The sequence below is a fragment of the Sander lucioperca genome, chromosome 3 (genome assembly GCF_008315115.2).
Source record: "Sander lucioperca isolate FBNREF2018 chromosome 3, SLUC_FBN_1.2, whole genome shotgun sequence".
Lineage (NCBI taxonomy): Eukaryota > Metazoa > Chordata > Actinopteri > Perciformes > Percidae > Sander > Sander lucioperca.
This window is the reverse complement of record NC_050175.1, coordinates 11,652,216-11,669,643: the sequence shown is the minus strand read 5'-3', so window position 1 is coordinate 11,669,643 and position 17,428 is coordinate 11,652,216. Positions and strand designations below refer to the sequence as shown.

General features: G+C 40.2%; 1 long non-coding RNA gene across 4 annotated transcripts in view; it reads left to right on the top strand.

The window, feature by feature from the left end:
- LOC116037529 overlaps positions 1-17,428 on the top strand; it is a 118,912-nt gene that overhangs the window by 14,330 nt on the left and 87,154 nt on the right. For 3 of the 4 annotated variants that reach the window (XR_004896836.1, XR_004896834.1, XR_004896837.1), the window contains exon 3: positions 1,218-1,287. This is a non-coding gene — a long non-coding RNA (uncharacterized LOC116037529). Of the gene's footprint in view, positions 1-1,217; positions 1,288-5,020; positions 5,168-17,428 lie in introns of all 4 variants that reach the window. The other variant, XR_004896835.1, reaches the window with a different exon arrangement.

The following is a 17,428-nucleotide window of genomic DNA, read 5'->3' as shown; positions in this document are numbered from 1 at the left end:
TTGCTAAACTTGTACTTCGACTCTTTAAATCTGTCTTTGTCCCCACTCCTGAATGCCTCTTCCTTAGCCAGCCTTAACCTTCTGAGTTTGGCTGTGCACCAGGGTTTGTCATTGTTGTAACTCACCCTGGTGCTTGATGGAACACAGCAGTCCTCACAGAAGCTGATGTATGACGTCACAGCCTCTGTGTACTCATCCAGACTGTTGGTAGCAGTCCTGAACACATCCCAGTCAGTAGAATCCAAACACGTCTGGAGATCCTCCACAGCCTCACTGGTCCACTTCCTTGATGTCCTCACTACAGGTTTGCAGAGCTTTAGTTTCTGCCTGTAGGCGGGGATCAGGTGGACCATGACGTGGTCAGAGAAACCCAGTGCAGCACGGGGGATGGCGTGATAAGCATCCCTGACTGTGGTGTAACAGTGATCCAGAATGTTCTCCTCTCTGGTCGGGCATTTAATATGCTGTCTATATTTAGGGAGTTCATGAGTGAGGTTTCCTTTATTAAAGTCACCAAGGACAATAACTAGGGAGTCCGGGTTGGTCTGCTCCACACTCAGCATGCATGCAGTATAAACAAAGTCAACACAAATAAATACATGGAAAGGTCTGTTGCCAAGGCTCATAGGCCAGATCCTCAGTGCAGCCGTTTCCACTCAGCAGTCTTTGCAGACTGTTTACACATAGGTGGATGACTTAGAAGCCATATAAGTCATTATGTGTAAAGATTGAGTTTATATTTTAAACAATGAAAATACACCACCGGTAATTATAGCTTGTGATCATAACACTGGGGGCAGAGTTTGCTGTACTTCTTTTGTTTTTTAACATTGTACAGTTGTCCATGTAGTGTCACAGTATCTGTCAAACCTCACACCTTTTCTCAGCAAGGTAAACAAAGTTGTTTTACAGCTACTTCTAAAGCAGTGTCCTAGCCCTAGTATTGTGATTTAAATGTTTTGAGTGTATGTTTTGTTTGAGTATCTACTGTATTTCCACTTGTTTGGTTGTATATATAAATGTATGTACACCTGCTTGCATGTGCAAAGGTGCTATTTGACTGCACATCCGATGAACACTTCATGCTTGCGTTGTTGGACTCACAGAGCAAATATTTTGCTTTGAACCCAGAGGACAAGGAGAGATAAGAAAGTCTCTGTCTCCCTCACGCTCACCCATTTTTCCTTTTTCTCTGTCTCTCTGTTTCCCACATGTAGCGAGTCAGGCAATGCAGCGTCATCCAGCCGTGAAGCCATTTGGCGGTGGGGAGGAGTGGGCCATCTGAAGGTCAGTTTGAGGCACAGACAGACATACTCACATACATACATACAGAATATCATGCCTCCATTAGTAGTGGCTCTGTTTTCCATGGAGGAGACGCCAGGGATTTGGTGGCATATGCTGAAGCCCCTGGCAGCCTTGTGACATAGCACTTACTGTAGAGACGGCAGGCCAAGGCCTGGTTAGGGGCCACCCAGAGGCTGTGTCCTGAGGCAATGCTACTGGGCTGGGATGGACAGTGGGTCTGATTGGCTCTCCAGTTAATCTACTATTCCTATACTAACCTAAAACCATTTATAATTTTTTGTAATAACTGTAGAATGGGCTTTCAAACAGCATCAGGGGACATTTTCATAAACTTCATAAAGGACCATTTCTTTCTATCTTCACACTAGGGCTGGGTTATATGGCCAATATATTCTTTCTTGACATAGGTGATTTTATATCTCGTGATTTCAGATCTTGATATCTTATCGTGATATATGAGATATATATATATATATATATATATATATATATATATATATATATATATATATATATATATATATATATCTCTATATCTCACAAAATGGCATGTTTTCTGGTAGTTCCATAAATAAAGTCTATAACAAATAGCCACATGGTTAAGCCCACTTTTTGTATACTCTTTGTTAGGGGTGGAACGGTACACAGAAGTCACGGTTCGGTTCATACCTCGGTTCAGACATCACGATTCGCTACGAGTTTGGTACAATGGAGGGAAAAGCAAAACAAAAATGCAGAAGGCAATTTTTTGTTATTGTGCATGTCTCAGGCTGTACCACCTAGTGTCATACAGCATCTCTTATTTATGAAAGTGCAAATTACATAGAATAATATCAAAAAGAAAATTCTACTTAGGGGAGACCTTCCCCCACAAAAGATAAAGGAAAGTATTCTTGCAATTAAGTGTGACAGGCATAGCTTTGCCAACTGGTCGTTGGGGTGCAGCTGACAACTCGTGCTCCATCAACGTCCGTGTTTGGTTGTATATGGAAGGGACTACAGTTTGCCTCATACGTGGACAGGATGGCATGTTGTAACGAGGTTCGAGTACATGCAGCAACTACTTGAAGCCAGGTTCCTCTACGAGTGAATATGGGCGCATTGAAGATGACATGTAAATTCCGATTGCTTCAGTGATTTTGGCCCTATTTGTATGTGCATCTAAAGGCTGGTTAAGCACTGTAGGGAGGAGAAGTTTTTTTTGTCTCGTTCCAGTGATTGTCACATCTGGGTGATGCCGTTGGATACGCGTTAGCATGTTAGATGTATTTCCACTCACATACCCAACAACTGCTGAACAACGCCGACACACAGTCCTCGTCTTATCCACCACTCTCTCGCCTGTACTACTGTAACTGACTGGGAAACCGAAGTTTTCCCAAACATGCGATCTTAAAGAGGCCGGCGGGTCCTCTAACTCTTGTGGTGGCCACCACTCGCCATACTCATCCTTAGTGCTGCTATCTCTGACTCACTCACTAGACTGTCGACTTGACAAAAAACTGCATACATAGGCGGAGCTCGGCTACATAGGCGGCGTGCCAATCAGAGCTTTCAGAGCTAAGGCGGGGCTACAGATTAGGTGTCCCTAATGGCAGTTACACACCGGGCCGATAATCGGCCGTTGAACAGTCTGGCGAGGTCAGTGACCCGAGTCTGTTCGGTGTGTTCCGTGCCGTCGTCCATCGGAGGAGCTGTCTGCCTTCATTTTGGCCGACCTGACATGCTCAGTCGGAGACAGGGCAGTCGGGACTCACCCAGAAATGGCAAGCGGGATGAGCGTGACTAAGCCTCAAAATCTGACGAAAATCTTTTAAACTGACCTTTGTTGATCTGAAATGAAGACAGATTCAAAATGTTTTCAGAAACACGTTTCGGTGAACTATTTTAGTACAATATGAGATCGTATTCTGAATGAGTCGCCATTAATGGCCGGTTGATAAATCCAAAATCCAGAAGCAGCAGCCAGACCCATGCGACGCGTTCGTCCAATCAGCTGCCGGTTTTCATTTTTGGGTGACAATACAGATTAGCGCCGCCTGCTGTTATGGAGACGTACTACGTTGTTCCTCGTTGCTTTGGTGTGTTCCGAGGCACTTTTTTGACCAACTCGGGGAGACTGATCAGTCCAACTGCCTTTTCTGCCGAGGGTCGGCCGTCTGGTTGGTGTGTAACTGCCTTTAAGAACCCGCGTATCTAACAGTAGTTCCGCATTACATTAATTAATTTGCACGCAAGTTTTATTTATTTTTATACTGTGTATTCTGCGTGTAAATTCATGCACCGAACCGTGACGCCCGTACCATTTCGGTTCAATACAAATACATGTACTGTTCTACCCCTAATCCTTGTGAATTAAATATTGACAAATGAAAAGTACTAGTAATTTCTTATTGTATTATGATCTTTAGTGCAGAATGAACATATCTTGCAAGGATCAGAACGTAAAGCAGCGTCCAAATTATGTAAATATTGCCGTAACGCAGTGTTTTTTTTACATTGCGATAGAAACGATATATATAAAAATATATACGATAAACATTTTTTATATCGTTTTGACGATGTATGTCATATTGTCAAGCCCTACTTCACACCACTAATCCTTGATCTGTTGGTGGTTTGTGTGCATTGACTTTAGGGGAACTTGATAGTAGTACAATATTGTTTTGAGAAGGAGAGTTTTCAACTCAAATACTTGTCCAAAATTTCCCAGGAAGGCATTAAAAGTTGTCTTAAAAGAGTTTTTATTGTAGTTGGACTGTAGTAAAGTAGTATAATTTTGCTTCATCTACCTCCAGTTTTGTATTTCAGTTATCTATAAAAATTTCCCCTTGGCCCTCTGGAGTGTTCTTTTTTTCTAGGTGCATTTAGTGTGGAATATTTTATAAATCTGTGAAAACTCGGTATCCCAATGTGCATATGCATATTTAATGACTCAGTTAAGCAATGTCATGGTTGTGAATTATTAATAAGATTGGGGAAACATTTGCAAATTGCAGTACTTTATATGTAATGTCTTCCTATAACTTGGAGCAGCCCACCATACCAAACAAAAGCAATATAGAAAAAGCTTAACGAAACAACAAATTATTATTCTTAAATTAGGAGTGTCATATAGGAATTTATAGGAACGATAATTCCATCCGTGTATATTTGATTGGCCAAGAGGCATTCCATGAGTGCTGATGTACAGTATAACAAGACTGGAACGTTGTATATGTGTATTATTCTATGAACTGTATGTATCAGCACAGATGTAATTATCTTCAGCATTTGGCCTGCAGCATTTTGTCTACAACTCCGTTTCAGCTGTACAGTGCAGCAGTTCTCCCTCTCCTCTGCTGTTTCTCAACTATGCTCATTCCAAATAGAATGAGCAAAATCTGTTGTTGGCTGCCTTGGTCTTAAAGTTGGATCTTGCTTTGCTCTTGTTGACTTTGAGTGGGTAATATTCCACAGTATGGAAGATAGATAATAAGTGTGTCTGCTTTTTAACTGGGCAGTTCCAAGACAACTCGGTGTGAAGCTGTCTTCATTAGGACCCCGTTAGACCTTGTTTCACCTGACTGACTGACAGACTGGCCGTGATGAGGCTCCATTAGACTGCTGCACAACTCTCTGTGGACTGCCCATTTACTGAAGGGCCCTCTTTCTCTCTTCCTCTTCCTCTCTTTCTGTCTCTCTCTTGCTCTCGCTTGTTCTGTCTGACCAGGCTAACCCCAGGAGCCCCCTTAACCCACAGTGGTTGAAAGCCCGGTCAATCAGACGCAATGATGTTAAACTCCTCTCCAATGAATAGCCTTCACCAGTCATCAGAGAGATTGTCTGTGTCTGGAGGCTGATTAGGAGTTCATCTCAAGTAGGTTCATCTCAATTTACTGTCCATCTGAAGAGAGGAGCTTGCTATTCTATAGCTCTGTCCTCAACATGATTCCTTTACTGTGGTGCAGACCCACCTGTAATGAGATAATAGCATGGCTTACCACCTTTTATACTGCCCCTTTTCTTATGGACTTGTTCAGCCCACAAAGCAAGCCCTGTGTATAGACACATGTGAAAGTGACATTTGAATGTCCTTGCAAATGTTTCCTGAATGATATTTGATTAGGCTGACCTCAGAAGCTGTTGGATTCTTTGAACAGCATTGTTTACTTAATATCAACATTAGTTTGGGGGAAATGGAACACAATTTTCTCTGTGAAGAACACACAATTATATTGTCTCCTCCAGTATTTGCACCACATTGTGTTGCCAAACGTAAAGGTTAGTTCTTGAAAATATTGAAGTAAAAAAACAAACAACCTTTTTTCTTTACTAAGCCCTTGTGTAACAATGATGAACAGTACATTTCTGCCCACATAGACACTCCCAAAGTGAGGTCCTTGTGAAGGTTGTGCAGACAGGCTTTGAATTACTGTTTTTGGAATCCCTCCTGTGACACACTTTCAAGGAGAGATGAAAATGGCGTATATGGCATCGATCGACATAATGCATTGCTCCCCGTAGCCAGAGGGAGGTGAATGGGGAAGGCAGGCTGGATGGTAAACTCAGGAGTATCTTGGTGTAAAGAGGTTAGGATTTGATCATGCTCAGACATTTGGTTTAGCGTTGAAGGATGTTGCATGCAGCAGTGTCAGCCACTGAGTGCCCATCAAGCCAGACAAGTCAATAAGCCCCCATCACCTCTCATTGGTTACCCAGAGTGATGCGCTATTGGAGAGACCCAAACCAGGTTCACTCCCTCCCCCTCCCCCTGTCTTCACCTGTCAAGTGATATATAGGCAGCATGGAATCAGCCTTTCCTTATAGCACTCAACAGTTCAGCCAGCAGCACTCGCATCGACAGCCTTCAAAACTCTTCCACTCTAAATTGTATTATCACTCACTCTGATGTGATTGTGGGCCTCTCCTGAGCGGTTTGTTGTGGTGTCTCTGCCAGATAGCTGCTACACCAGGTCATCCTGTAGTCCGACAGCTGTGATTTGCCAGCAGGATGAGGGTAGCTTGCGATTTAAAACAATCAGAAACAGCTATAGCTTAATTTGGGTTGTCTGTGTTAACTGATATCAATAGCTTGATATGCAAAACAAATTGACACGTTTTAAACATATAGTGTAATGATCTCCTTACAAATCTGATTATGTGTGTTAAAGCACCAAGAGTGTGGTGAATTTATAGAGCCCTATGAAATCTGTTTTATTTTTTTTCAAATTCCGTTTTTCTCAGATTTCTTTTTAGCCCTTTCGGATTTTTCGGATTTGCTTGTTTTCTTGTTCACTTCTAAGCAGTATTGACCTTTAAAAACTCAGTGACACATACTCACAATTCAGCTTTTTTATTTAAACTGTTAATATATTCAGCAAAGCGCATTCAAAATGACCTAAATAAAGGTAACTGGATGCTCACCTATAACAATGTTGAGGACACTGCGATCTCGGTTGTCAGAGGTTTCGTCGACAACAATGAAGATTTTCTTTCCACGGATCTCTTGCAGCACTTTTTGCATGTGCTGGTCAAAGACCCGCGGCAGGTGGTTCTGCCTGAGGCTGCTGGTGTTTTCTGGGAGTGCGCCTCCCTGCTTGCAATGTTTAGCAAGAAACGGACGTATCCTCTTCATTTTCTCAAGCGGTATGTCAGCTTCAGCACATACTGCAACAAAATCTTCCACAAACTGACGCCTTGCATCTATTGATTTTGTCGTTGCCTCAATGGTAACCTGGAGGGATTTGCCCGCTGTGGATTTAGCTTTGTTCTTGAGATGAACTTTTGAGTTCAAATGGTCGTTACATGTGTCTTTGCGGGTCCAGTATGTTGACAGTATGTTGACAAAACTTACAAAACAGTTGTTGTCCAGACTCTTAGTAGTCGTTGGGCTATTGTTCAGCCCGGTATTAAGCAGTCAATTGAGAGTTTCTTAATTTTTTCACCACCATTGGCTTATCAGGAGCCACTCGCTTCAACATTTTTTTTCCCCAAGCAACAAACTCAACGTGAACGTGAGGATGTATGGTTACTAGGCAACATGTTTAACAATGCCATTTGGCCACGGTTTAGGTAGAGACCTTTCTACGCTTGTTGTTTTAAACTGAAAAATGAGAAGGAAGTCAAAACATTTTTTTTATTTAACATGTCAACAAAATATATGCAAATTCCGTGCGATTCCCCGTGTATAAGAGAATTCTGTTTTCATGTGTAGATTCCGTGATTCCGTCCGCGTTTTCCGCATCACGGAAATCATAGGGCCCTAAATTTACAAAGGCTGTATTGATGGGTAGTTCAGAGAGCTGGCTGTACTTTTGAAGCTCAAAGTCAGTAAAGTAGAAATTGAAGGCTGTATCCATGTTCTATGTATCTCTCTGGAATTACTTAACATTTCCTTCTTAGATCAGAGAACATGAAATATATGCTGAAGAAAAGAAATATGACCCCACTCTTTTTATCCTTTCTTTCTCTGTATCTTTCCCTCTGCTCTCATCCCTAATTTCCTTACCACTTTATTGCTCTTTTCCTCTACTACACTCCTCTTGCCACATACTTTATGTGAGATGAAAAGTAAAATCTAGAAAACCCCTTTCTCTCGCCCTCGGGCTGCTACCCTTTTTATACTCCTCTTGGTGCTCGGAGTTTGGAATAGGTAGGGAAGAAGAGAGACACAGATAGAAGAATAAACAGCCGGCTGTGATAGTGAAAGCAGACGGTCAGGCTCTGGCACCTGTACAGGCTTTGTGCTTTGTTGTGTAGTTTGGGCGCTTTGGGACCAAGCTTGCAAGATACCATTGGATTCTCTCTTAACAGGCTTATATACAAGCCTGTTTATGTGGGAATGAAAGCAGTGACTGTAAAATCCCATTTTCAGGACATTGCAACATAAACAGTGAATTATAGGGCCGATGAACGGTCAGACAAACAACAACTGCTCTCTATCTCTCTTTTTTTCTCTAGCCTATCTACAGTATCTATTATAGATATTGTCAGCTCACCAGATATAATTTTCCCTTAATTTAACTTACTCAAAATAAAATGAAACGGGGCTAATATGGAGAGGAAAGTGATTATTTGATTCTGTGACAAAACCATAAATCAGTGTTATCATTAATTCTAAGACGCGAGGCCTTGTGGTCTTTATAATGCATCCATGAGTAGTACCCATGTCCCTTTCTACTTTGTTAATTTTTTGTTGACATATTTAAAGACTAATAATCTCCATTGTACTGTAAACACACAAATGTATTACTTTAGCCTCAGACTTTCTCTGAGTAACAGCACTGTGCTGTTGCTGAGACTTAGGCTCTCAGTGCAGCTGATAATTAGCGGTGGAAGCAACTTTTTGTCATTACTGTAACAAAGTCGTTTTTGTGTAATTTTTGTTAGTATTTTTAAAAATCTTTAATTTTTAATTTTTACATTTTTTGGGGCTTTTATGGCCTTTAAATGACAGGATAGCTTGAAGACAGGAAAGGGGAAAGAGAGCGTGACGACATGCAGCAAAGGGTCACTGCCAAGGACTGAGCCTACTTGGGGCACACACTCTACTGGGTAAGCTAGAGGTCGCCCCTTATCTAAGTACTTTTTTATCACAAGTATCGTACTTTGCTACATTTTAAGTCACATCCATTACAGAGTAAAACAAAAGACACATTTAGTTGTGAGAATGGAACAGAAGAAACAGATAAATGAGCAGCTGCAGCAGAAAAGAAGCTGCTGGTGTGTCTGCGGCTGCAGAAGGGCGGAGCGAGCAAAGTACTCTTTCCACTAGGGGTGTGCAAACAAAAATCGATTCGTATTCGAATCGCGATTCAAGCTCTACCGATTCAAAATCGATTCATAGAATTCCAAAAATCGATTCATGTTTTTTACATTTTTATTTTAATTTTATTTTTTTTTAATTTTTATTTTTTTTTTATTTGTATTTATTGTATGTCTACTGCAAACACATGCTAGATAGATAGATAGATAGATAGATAGTTTATTGATCCCCAAGGGGAAATTCAAGGTCCCAGTAGCTTACAGACATCACACACAACATACACATACATCATAACAGGATGTTAAAATAACAAATACCAAACAAATCCACATGAATAATATGGACAATAAAAGATGCTGAGAATATATATATATATATATATGGGAAAAGTAACTACATGTACATACTGTGAATCGTTTTTGAATCGAAAATCGATATTGAATCGAATCGTGAGCCTAAAAAATCGGAAACGAATCATGACATTTTCTGAATCGTACACCCCTACTTTCCACCTCTGCTGATAATATTTCATTTACTTACACACGGTAACAATATGCTCCCTGGATTTGTAGATACTTTCTTGCTTTCACCTGGGACAATATGTGAAGTCTAAACATATTCCTCACTGTGTCCTCACTGGAGATACACAGGTGGGTAGAGCACATGCACGTTACATGATGAGTGTCAGAAAATGAAATTTATCTTTTAAATTTCTCTTTTAGATCATTTTGTGTAGTCTTACAGGGATATTGATGGGGTGTTGTAACGTACTCTTACAAACTTAGAGTACTAGTAGTTAGCTACTTTGCAGTTTTTATATTTTCGCATACTTCTGCATTAGCTGAAACCATACGCTGGACTGAGCTCAACACTGCCTGGCTGGATGCTGCACACATGGTTAGGGTTTACTTGGCTTCACTCCCAGTGAGTGAAAGGCTTGGTCTGGTACATCTTTCTATGTGGAAACCATGCAGGGCTTAGGGCTTTAAAGCCATCTGATCAGGTGTGATGTGTTAAGATGTTACAGCTTAGATCTGGTGTGATCTGGGACCATGAAATACCTTGTCTGCAGTGAGCTTTTCATCTCCTTACTATAACAAACCGAGTTTGATTTATATAAATTTACTGCGGCCTCTTAAACCTCAGTTCATCTGAACAGTCCTTTGTTGGGCAACAGTTTTCCAGATGTTTTTCCACTGCAACTGGCCTTTCTTGCATTACTATGTAAGACTGTTTTGTGTCCGTCCTACAAAAGGTCAGAGTCCAGGGCTCATGAAATCAACTATTTTTATAGTCTCCCGGCTTCCTCTTGTAATTAATTAAATGGAATTTACTGATCTACTAACAAGGAAAGTAACAGACAGTGATACAGTATACCTTCACTGTATGTATGCTCAACATACTGAATGCATATCCATTGAATTGGAGAGCAGGTTACAATCAAAAACGTGGATTAATCTGTTTTTAACAGTTGTAAGCCTGTAAAAAGTTGATAACCATTGTCCCAAAATGTGGTGAATGTGTAACTAGACCAGTTTAGTTCCGTGTAGGGGTGGGTTTATTTAAGGAGTATGATGGGAACATCAGAGGCACATTGTGTGGCTATGTAATTGTGGTTTGTGACAGTCCCAGGGCACACTGCCACAGATCCACAGCAGCATGTGCAGAGAGAAATAAGACCTCTTAGACAGACCCCATCTTGTGGTGAAAGACTCAATAACATTTACCTTCACATATTCAAACCTCCTATCTCTCAAAAACTGCACCCACAAGCTGTATCAGTTCACTGTTTTAATAACATCAAATTAGATCAGTGTATAAATAGTATTAAGGACACCGCCATTCATACTTTCTGTTGTCCTCCTGTCTGAGACATTTAACTGTACATCCACCGTACAATTGTCAAGACTCAACAGTGTTCAGTTACAGGGCAAAAGATATCCAAAGTGACTCAAATATCAAAAATGTTTTTGAATCAGATCATATGACTGACATCTGACTCTAAAGTACCTTTAAATGAAATCCTTGCTCTGGTGCCAAGGTTCCGCTCTGCTCTGTAGCGAAGTGTATGCCTGCCATCACGTAAAGACGCTCGCTAGATTTGTGGCTTATAATCAGTTGGTGTTCAATATTTACTGTGTTTATTATAGTCTTACAAATGTTAAAATTATGGTTGAGCCACCAACTTAATGTTTCCCTCAAATTTTCATTGAAGGTAAAGTTGTGGTTGAGGTCATTTTCCCCCCTCTGGTAGCAGCATAAGGATGGTTGTGTTGATCAATGGGTCAGACCATCTGTTTGGAAAAACTACTGCCAGATTGCTAAACTTTTGTTCTGAATATTTACGGTGAACCATGTTAAACTTATGGCGGTAACCACCTAGTCGCAGGAACCACTTTAAAAAACGTTTTGTGTTTTTGGGAAACTGGGAAACGCTCTTGCAGGTAGGCTGTTGTCAGATTGGTTGCTGCATGGCGGTGTGAAACCAGCTTTAGGTCAATGGCATCTAAAAATCAAACAAAAGTAATGGCTAGATTGCCATGAAATGTGGTTATTCAGGGTCCACAGATGATGAATTCTAATATTTTTGATGTCCCCATGGCTTTTCCATCACCATCAGTCCAACATTTGTACTTGTACATGAGACATATAACAATCTACAATTTCTGATTGCCATGACCCTTAAGCCCCTGACATACCAACCAGACAGCCGACCCTCGGCAGAAAAGGCAGTTGGAATGATCAGTCTCCCCGAGTTAGTCAAAAAAGTGCCTCGGAACACACCAAAGCAACGAGACGTAATACGTCTCCATAACAGCAGGCGGCACTAATCTGTATTGTCGCCCAAAAATGAAAACCGGCAGCTGATTGGACGAACGCGTCACGTGGGTCTGGTTTCTCCGGAAATTTAAAGCCAGACTGTCATGGTGGCTTGTTCAGAATACAATCTAATATTGTACTAAAATAGTTCACCGAAACGTGTTTCTGAAAACATTTTAAGCGAGAAATAGACCATGCAGTTGCTGAATCTGTCTTCATTTCAGATCGACAAAGGTCAGTTTAAAAGATTTTCGTCAGATTTTGAGAGACTCTAGTCACGCTCATCCCGCTCCTCGTTTCCGGGTTAGCATTCTAGGTTAGCATTTCCGGGTTAGCATTCTACCAATCAGATTCATTCGGTCATTTGGCCGATTATCGGGTTAGTGTGTCACAACCTTTACTGAGCACATTCATGGTCCACATAGTAGGATTGCTTTACAATTTGTCACTCCATGAGCTTTACCTCAGGCCAACATTTTTACTTTGCATGCAAGATATTGCTTAATTAAATAGGTAGATTGCTATGGAATTTGCAAAGTACATTCATACTCCCAAGGAGATAAACTTGGTTTTAAAAAACCTCATTGTTTTTTTTAAGGCATCTCAACTGTATATTTTTAGCCCTTCCTGGGATAAGCTTTATCAAAATAGCTAAATTGTCATTAAAGAGTTTGTTCAGCAGTAGTTGTTTGAAACTAGTGCATTATTATTCAAATTAGGCTGTTCTCTTACGGATATACCAGTGTGATGCTTTGCTTCAGCAGATCATATAGGGAAACTCAGTGTCCAGTTAGATGTCTGAGCACTGATGGTCTCAGTCTGTGTTCTGATCCTCCATGTCAGAGGTTAAAAGGCACAATCAGGTACTCGCAGTGTGAGATCCAAGCAACCTTCCTGGCGGCCTTTTAGTACCTGTGCCTCCTCTGGGATCTCTTTCCACATCAGTATTCAGGTCCGCTGCCTCAGCCCCTTCTCATTTCATCCACCCCTGGATTTATTTTCATACTATGGGGGTATGATAGCCACTTAATAATTCATATTTAGAGTGTATACCCATGCACTGAGGAATTCTGATTCATCCTCCTGAGTAGCTGCCCACCCTCTTGCATCATTTAAGCCTCCAAGTTCTAGCTGTGGCTTATTCGCTCAGTCTGCGCAATGCTCTTTGGAGTAGAGCTGTCAAAATTTTTAGCGTAAGAGAAAAGTTTGTGTGGGTGGACAGGATCGTCTGTTTTCTTTTAGTCAGCATGCTTCTTTAAAGAGCTACAAGAGTTAGAGCAAACCCAGTCTGAGATCAACTTATAACTGTTCTGAGCTAGTGTCTTAGAACAGTTATAAGTTAACCTCAGACTGGGTTTGCTCTAACTGAACCAGTAGGGTGGCACAGTGTGACACATACCCCCCTTTGAAATCTGATTGAGTCTCTAAATCGTCTGCACAGATGTGAAGACAACAGATCTGGCCAGTCAGCCGAAAACCAACATTGGTATTATCTATAAAAATAAAATAAAAACAATGGAAACACATCTACAAGTGTTTATTTGTTTTTAGACAAAGGTTAGAAGAACTGAGCTGTTAGTATGATACAGTGAAACATTTCATGTAGAGCTTCATTAAATTACAAAGTACATATTACTACCCTGTGTATTTTCTGGCTAGAGATGTAAGATGCAATTTAAGAAAACTTAAACTTTCCATTACTTACTGAAATGACAAGAACTTTGTAGAATCAAATCCGTGAGGCTGTACAGTTTTTTTTTTTTAGTATCATTCCCTCTTTAAATGAATAAACTGATCTGTGAAACTGGTTCATTACATTCTAAATTTAAATGCTTACTTACCAAACCAGTATCTGTACCTGTTCATGCCTGAGGCCATTTGTAATATCTTAACAGATACATATCAGAGGTGGCACAGTAAAGGTATAATTTCCTTCCAATTGAGGGGTGGCAGTAGCTCGGTAGGGAGTTGGGATGGGAACCAGAGGGTCTCTGGTTCAAGTCCCCATATGGACCAAAGTATGGTGGTGGACTGGTAGCTGGAGAAGTGCCAGTTCATGTCCTGGGCACTGCCAAGGTGCTCTTGAGCAAGGCACCCCTAACCCAACTGCTCGGGGCGCCTGTCCATCGACAGCTGCGGACCCCTCACTCTGACAGTTTGCAGGTATAGGTACTGAGCATGTGTGTGTATTTCAGGCCTATGTGTAATGTGTATTCTAACAGAGTGAATTTTTTTTTATTATTATTATACATTATTATTATTATTATTATTAAAGGAATAATTGAAAGGAAATGTACAATGTTTTAATATTAAATTATAGAACACAACATACAAGCTATCAATGACAGCGCTATGGCTGAGTTGACACTCAGCCTTTGATCTATTGTTCTGATATTGAGTGGAACAAAATGTGAGAACAAAGTGTAATGTTTATAGTTATGTGATGGACGCCAATGGTACCTGGCCTCTCATGGTGTTACATGTGGTGTCCAGATCGAAACACCATGATGGTTTCAGTTATGTGTGAACACATAGAAGCTTCACATCATTTATTCACAGACAGTTTTGAGAAACAGTGTGCGCTCTCGTACTTGTTTTCATCTTGGTTTCCCAATGTTTTTTTTGTGCATTTGTGCTTTGTTTGACTTGTTGTATTTAGTCCATGTTCTTGTCAACAAGTTGACCAGCTATCCTTTTTACGAGTTACAATTACATGCCTGTTATGATCATTGCATGAATAATCAAAATGTTGGCTTACAGAACGGCAGCACTGTATATTCTGCAGGCTTATAGTAATTTGGACTCTGAGAGAGAGCCAGAAAGGGAGAGCTGTTGGGGCCTCGCTCTTTACACTTTGTTCTTTTTCAAGTCCCACTTGTCAGAGAGAAAAAGATAAATATAGTTTATGACAAACCAAAATAAATGGGTGGGTTCAGAAATGCGCAAAACAACACGCCACAGAGGAAGATGTGGCCTACACAGGCCACATACAAACAGCCTGTCTCTGCCATGGAAATAGATGCTTACATGGGGAAAGAAAATAGTTGTGACACTGTCACAATAATTAGAGCTAGAAATGTTCAGGGTGGTTGAATCCTCTCATACAAACCTACCTGGAATGTAGTCTTTACTGTGGCTTTCTTTGGCATTCTGAATGTGGCAAAAGTTTAATTCTATCATTTAGCTTCATAGATCAACTGGTCAGAGCTTAATGCGTGCATGAGTTAAATATAGTTAGCAATGACACAGGAGGGACACATTTACTGGAAGTGCTTCAGTGCAGAGCTACCATACTTGACCTTTGCTGCACCTTTTTTAAAACTACAAGTTAAAGTCTGTGGATGGAAGTGTCATTCTGCCATTTAGATATTTTTGTATGTTTTTTTAAACTGGGGAATATGCCTGTTAGAAAGGAAGATAATACATTAGAAAAGTAAATATATTAAATAAACGTAACATGTCTCTGTATTTGCCTTAACTATTTTATATATCAAATCTGATATATAAACTTATTTATTAAGACAATATTTAATAAACATTAACATGGTTTACTTACCAGGTACCTGACTCCTATCTATACAGTAATTTTACCTTAAAGAACATGGGGGTTGCTGGTCTATCGCTGCCTCGATCGGTTAGTTAGTATGTGCTATTGTTTAACTTTGATGAATCCAAACTATATACTAACTCTTTAGCATTAAGCAAAATAAATAGCCTACGCTAGCTGCTAGGGCTGTGCAATTAATCACATTTTAATCGTGATTACGATTTCAGCTCCCAACGATCACAAAAAAACAGAGTAATCGAGGAAAAAAACAGTTATTTTGTATATTATTTACGTTTTGCAAGTAAACTCTTATTTTGTCTTTTGTTCTGAATGAAAAAAAAAGTTCAGTGAGAAACGTATTAGAGGGGAGTTTCACAGTTCAAGGTGTTCTCACTGTTGATTTAACTGCTTTTTTAAAGTCAATGAGTAATCGTGTTAAATAATCCTGATTTCAGTATTGATCAAAATAATCCTGATTATGATTCTTTTCTATAATCGAGCAGCCCTACTAGCTGCTGGTGTAAGCTAACGATACCTACTGTATGTTCCATAGCAACCACCTCGATATGTCCATGCAGCCAGCCCAGGAGGGCCTGTTTTATTTTTTTTATAAAAATATTTTTAAATTGGAGTGTGACTATAATTTATATATTTCCATACTTGGTGCCAGTTTTATTCACGTTGGGGCGATCCACGGCCCTTAGCTGTGATATACTCACAACATACCGAGGCCTGTCATGAGTTATTGCTTAAGTAAATTATGTTTGTGTCTGTCAATGCCTAAACTTAATGTTTGTACCACCTGCTTAAAAAAAATGATATAAAAAAAAAATTAAGTAAAATGTCTTTATGTATTTGCTGGCCCTTGCTTAGGCCTGAGTGTATATAGGAGAACAGAGCTATTGGCAACATTTTTGACGCATCATTTGTCATGATGGCAAAAACTAAAAAGTAAGGCCAAGATCGAAAATACAGAGGCTTAGCATGTATATAAACTTAGAAACACACAGTTTTCTGCAGAACAATAAATAATGGACACTTCCACTGTTGAAACAAACCTCACACTTTACAAGCTTCCTCCATCCACAGTTATGTGACTTTTCAGTATAACAACACAGAGTCTGCTGAAAGAGAGGCAGCAGGAAGAGGATAGGATGGGAGTTCTCCCAGGAGAGCGCTGCCCGGAGGAGGCACGATTAGGAGGTGAAGCAGTCAAACGCTCACACCAAATGTGCTGGCACGTTATGATAACCCCAGGCTGTTCTAGGGTAAGAGGACTGACAGGCAGACTCTCCTTATGGCTGACTTCAGCTGGATTGTTTATCATCTCCTATAGCCAGGCTTGTGCCGAGCCTTCTACCCTCCTTCTGCTCATTTGGAGCCTGCACACATGCACAAGCCTGTTCACTGACACACAGCCATGTGGTAAAACTCTCAATTGTAGCCACCCAAAAAACACGCTGTTTTACTGTTTGCTGAGGGACTACTCTTTGGCTCTATCCCTAATAATAAAATGTTTGGAAATATCTAGTTAGGGTCAATCATTATTTATTGTCACAGTTTAATTGATATAGGCCTACCAATGAAGAAAAAGAAACCTTGGTTCATCCTGGATTTACACTAAGAATACAAGTGTTCTTCCACAGGCTCTTCCACCAATACACTGTGTATATCAGTATGCATGTTACCTTAGCCTTACCTTTAAACACATTTTTTCTAGCTGTGGTGTCGAATAGAAAATATTTCAACACAGTTTCTCTTTGTTGTTGCTGTGATTATCTGTTCAGCAAGGTAACAATATTAACAGGTGTAAAAAGAGTAAGGTATGGACTGTTGCACTCAAACACTGTAAATGAATCCAGGCAAATACTGTAATTGCAGATTGCATATTTAATTTTTTCCACATTTAAATGTTAGTTTTTTAATTTTTAATAAGAAGTTGCGCATACGTATGAGCAGGTATGAAAATACTACTCATGTATAATCATAACAAACCAACATGTTCT